This window comes from Neophocaena asiaeorientalis, unplaced genomic scaffold (genome assembly GCF_003031525.2).
Source record: "Neophocaena asiaeorientalis asiaeorientalis breed wild unplaced genomic scaffold, Neophocaena_asiaeorientalis_V1.1 scaffold129, whole genome shotgun sequence".
Lineage (NCBI taxonomy): Eukaryota > Metazoa > Chordata > Mammalia > Artiodactyla > Phocoenidae > Neophocaena > Neophocaena asiaeorientalis.
This window is the reverse complement of record NW_020172446.1, coordinates 4,496,917-4,501,711: the sequence shown is the minus strand read 5'-3', so window position 1 is coordinate 4,501,711 and position 4,795 is coordinate 4,496,917. Positions and strand designations below refer to the sequence as shown.

The following is a 4,795-nucleotide window of genomic DNA, read 5'->3' as shown; positions in this document are numbered from 1 at the left end:
CCCCCCCCCACACCCCGACCTACTGAGGAAGTGAGGATCAGTGACCCAGAGAGGCTGCTCCATTCTGATGTGGGAGGACACTGCCAGTGATGGGGCTCAGCAGCTGGCCTGGGGAAAGGAAAGCCCTGGCCCTTGACCGGCTTCTTTTTAGAAAAGGCACCATCTCCCTGGGAGACCTCTGGGCAGGCTCGGGTGAGGGTGGGGTTGTCTGTGAACCTCTGGGCACAAAATAAGTATGAGAGTGTGGGGTGCTGTTTTGTGGGCCCGTAACTTGCAGCCACCCTTTGGACAGGACCAGGATCCCAACAGGGAACTGTGGGTGCCTGGCAGAGGCACGGTGATCTGGGTGGTTTTGACCCTGAGGCCTCCTCTCAGGGCATGTCATGGTCTAGAGGGCCTTGAAGAAACTATCTGAGGGGGGGGCGAGGGGAGGAGAGAAGGGGTGTCCCTACCCCTGATTAGTTAGAAACTCTCTCCTTACCCCAGCTGCAGGCAGGTCTGGGGATGGAAGGGCTGGGAGGAGAGCTTGCCTTCCTGTCTGTCTGTCCGAGGCTGTTCTGCACCTCTGCTGGGCAGATGTAGCAGTGGGGGAGGGCAGGTAGGACTGGGAGGGGGTTGCTTAGTAAACACTTTATCAGGGAAGCCTGGATTTTGGTGTTGTCTTTGTTTCCAGCTTACTCTGTGACTCATGGCAAGACTTTCCTCACTCTGGGTCTCAGTTTCCTCAACTCTGAGGCAAAGAAGTTGGAGTAGAAATGGTTTTCGAGGACTGTTCCACCTCCAAGTCTGTGGTCCGGATTCTGGGCCAGGGGGACACTGGGCAGCATTAGCAAGGCAGTTGTCCCTTCTCTGCTGCATTTGACTGTTTGGCTGGAAGCCTCTGGATGTCCAGTGGGCATGGGCAGGAGTGGTGTGTATCTGTTGTGTTGGGGTGCCCAGCTCCCCGCCCCCAGTCCTCATCCCACAGAGCCATTTGTGCCCCCCTGGAATCTCCGTTTCCCCTGATCCAGAATACAGATTAGGAGGAGGCAGGTGGTGAGGTCAGGATGGTGGGGCGTGCGGGGTGCTGATGAAGTCTTGCTCACCCCCCACCCCAGCACCTAGCATGGTGTCTGGCACATCGCAGGCATTCTTCAAGTGTCTGGATGCTTCTCAGGACCCCAGCTGACTCTTTGGGGCTACCCCACACCCTGACACTATGATGCGTGGAGTGGCATTTTCAGTTTGGGACCTGTAGCAGCCCAGGTAAGAGGCTTGAGGGAAACCAGCAGTTTGGAGCCCAGGCCCAGAGTCACCTCCTTGGTGTATGCTTCCTACCCAAAGTCGTAGGCTTCTCATTGTGATAGGAGCCCTGCAGTCCCAGCCCTAGGAATGGGGTCGTGGCCTTTTTGTGGTTGGTTAATTTGCAGGGTCATGGAGGTGAAAGGTAAGATGCAGCCCGACCCAGAAGGGCCCTGTCCTCCCTCTGCTCACAGGCCTGGGCACTCGGGACAAGTGTGAGTATGCTGTGAGACGGCTGGGCATAGCATGGCTGCTCTAGCAGCTGGTGCCACCTCGTTAGGCACCGTCTGTGTCCCTGCCTGCCTTGGGAATCCAGGAGAGGGCCAGGGGTCAGGGAACCCTGGAGAATGTTTCCTGCCCCTCCACTCACCCTGCCGCACAGTCCTGGTTTCTCTGTCACGGGCCTGCGCCTCACACCACAGGCCTTCAGGCAGCCTTCCCACTTTGGCAGCCCCAGGCACAGGCGTGAAGACCTCAAGATGCCCATCCTGCAGGCACCTTGAGTGAGCGAGGCTGGCCACCAGCTAGGGACATTTGGGAACCTGCAGGCTCATTTGTCTTCATAATGTAGATTGAGGGGTGGGGTGAGTGATGGGCTGCTTCTTTTACTGAGGTATAACTTATGTACAGCAAAGTGCCTTTTTCTTCGTGTTCAGCCTGACAAGTTTTTACCTGTGTATATACTTGTGTAACCACAGCTCCAGTCAAGAGGTAGAGCGTTCCTATCACCTTATAGAGCTTTCTTGTGTCAACGCCCCCCAAAGGCAGCCGCCATTCTGACCTCTATCCCCATGGATTAGTCTTGCCTGCTTTCAAGATGGGGGGGCTTCTCCCTCTTGTCTAGTGAGGATCTGGTCCCTAGATAAGAAGAGGCTGGCTCCGGGCCCTGGAGGTCGTCACCAGTGGCTTTGGGTGGTGACATGTATTCACCTTAATAGAGGCCTCCATGGGGTTGGTGCTGGCGAACATTATCCCAGGACCCCTCCTGCCACTTGCTCACACATACCAGACGCCCCCCGCCCCACGACTGAGGCAGAAGCCCAGGGGGAAGGTTGGCAGGGTACTGAGGAGGGGACCACATCCCCTAACCCTTCTTCCCCCTACCCTTCTGCCCTGAGTTTGGTCCTGGAAGCCTATTTGGGGGCAAGGGTCCCTTAACCTTAAATTACAATAGCCGTTTGACTTTCAGAAACCCTTCCTGGCCCTTTGGCTTAGGAACTGGCCTAGGTGGGCCTTGGGGGCTCCTGCTTGGGTAGGCCCAGGCCCCTTGGACATAGGGAGTAGGTAGTAAGGTGACCCATCTGTGTCATCCAGAACTGAGCTGGCACCAGTGTGCCCCAGACCAGGACAGTGTCCCCTGCCCACCCTTCCTATTTCAGGTCACCGTGGAAGAGAGGGAGAACCCCTCCCCCAGGCTGGGGGAGTGCCGAGCAGAGCCTTGGACCCCTTTCCCCAGATCCTGGTCACTGCCTCATTCAGGGGCTCACCGTGTCTGGTCTGGCCCTGGATATCTGGCCAGCCTTCCCAGGTCTGGCTTCTCCGGTAGGGCCACGGGCTTGGGGTGGAGGCCTTAGAGCTGCCCATTTATGATCCTGGCCTGGGCGGCTCCCTCCTGACAGGAAACCCCACCATTTCAACAAGAGGAATTCAGGCTGCGTCATTTCCAGCTTCCTGCCTGGGCTGGCGGAGGGGGCTGGCAGGCAGACCCCTGACCCAGTGGGGTCTGGGGGTGGGGGGGGCCTCACCGTTTGGGTAAAGCCAACACTAAAGTTTGCTCTAGGGCTCCCCCTCTTGGCACAGATGGCGGGTCCTTTCCTCGTGGGCCCCTCAGCCTCCGAGGAAGGTGTATGGCGGGTACCTCCTGCATCCCTCTGCCCTGTTTTGGGGGGATCCCTAAAGAAGTCCAGACCCAAAGAACTGAGCCCTCCTCCTTTCACCTCCTGTTTCCATGCCATGGAGGGGACACTCACCACGGCAGAGCTCAGGCTGTATCCTGACTCAGTTTCCTCACAGTTCTCTGGCGAACACTGGTAGAAGTCCTTGCAGGGAAGGGTATGAGAATTGCCTTCTGGTTGGAGAGGCTCTCATTACCCCAAGCCTGTCCCCTCCCCTGGTGGGGGCTGCTCTGGACAACATGAGCACTAGGGGCGAGGCAGAGAGCCAGTCCCCACCCCCTCACCGCCCGCCAGGACGGGGCTTCGTGAGACAGGCCGGGGGCCTGGGCAGAGCACAGTGTCCTGCGAGAGAGGCTCCCTGCCCCCACTCTCCAGTGGCACACAATGGCTGCTTTCTCCCCCGTGACCTTTCTGCAGCCTGAGCTGTATGCAGCTGTCTCCTCCCCCTCTCCCAAGGGGCCTGGGATGGGTGGCATCTCCCCTGCCCTGGAGAAGGACCCCAGGAGTTCCCATCCTGCTCTGGTCCCCCTTCTTGCTTCTAAAGTTCACTTCTCCCCAAGGAGTGGAGAGTGGCTCCCATGGCCCTGGCCCACTTGGGGCTGCAACAGCAGCTGGTGTGAACATGGCATGGTCTCCAGCGTCTAAATGCCTGGGTTCACATCCCAGCAATCCCACTCATTAGCTGTGTGGCTTTGAATAAGCACCCTAACCTCTCTGAGACACTGTTTCCTCATTGGTAAAGCAGGGGTAGCATTTCCCACCTTGCCTGACAGTCAGAGGTACCATACTTATGGCACCCAACTGGTACACAGTGGGTACTCAGTCAGTGTTAGTTCCTTTGCTCTCTCCATCCCCCTTAAGAGGGGCTCCAGCGCACCCCATCACTGGTGGTGTCAGGAGACTCGGTCATGAAAGGGGCTCTTACCTGCCAGTGGAGGACAGAGGCGGGAGCCCCCAGAGGGGTGTGATGGGTCAGGCAGGTGAGCTAGTGGTTCTAAAAGAAGGCAGAGTGTAGGAGAAATGTAGCACTGATCCGGACGCAGGAGTGCCTAGAGATGTGTGGCGTGCAGTCCGTGGGGACTTCTGCCTCCCTGGGGCAGGGCTAGGGTGGCAGCCTTGTTCCCTGGGGAAAGGCTGTGGAACTTGTCGCAGTGGCTGTAGGACAGGAAGCTTTGCCCGCTGAGTAGGCCCTGGGGACCACACCTCCCCAGAGGGGCAAAGACATGTAGGAAAGGGCTTGGCTCTGATGGGAGTCCCTCCCACCTCCAGAGCTCAGCGTCCTCATCGCTGGTCCAGCTCCCAGAGCCTTGGGGGACTGAGTGAGCAAATGTGCGTGGAGTTCTAAGCGTAGTGCGGGCCCAGGGCGGTGTTCAGGAGGCCTCGCCCGTGTCTGGCTGCGGCTGACCCTTACCCCCACCCGGCAGACCCCGGCTGGGCCTCCATCAGCAGGGGTGTGCTGGTGTGTGACGAGTGCTGCAGTGTACACCGGAGCCTGGGACGCCACATCTCCATCGTCAAGCACCTTCGCCACAGCGCCTGGCCCCCCACTCTGCTGCAGGTACGGGCTGTGCCGGGCCGTGCTTCCTTCCCCGTAGCGTGTGCTGAGCGCTGGCACGTTT

General features: G+C 58.8%; 1 protein-coding gene across 3 annotated transcripts in view; it reads left to right on the top strand.

Annotated features, from left to right (window-relative positions):
- The first annotated feature begins 777 nt into the window (after nucleotides 1-777).
- Nucleotides 778-4,795, top strand: part of GIT1 (GIT ArfGAP 1) — a 13,506-nt gene continuing 9,488 nt past the window's right edge. The window contains exons 1-2 of one of the 3 annotated variants that reach the window (XM_024735032.1): nucleotides 778-1,245; nucleotides 4,601-4,734. The gene's annotated coding sequence lies outside the window, so the exon portion shown is untranslated. Of the gene's footprint in view, nucleotides 1,246-3,148; nucleotides 4,735-4,795 lie in introns of those variants that run through there. The other 2 variants (XM_024735023.1, XM_024735040.1) reach the window with 2 other exon arrangements.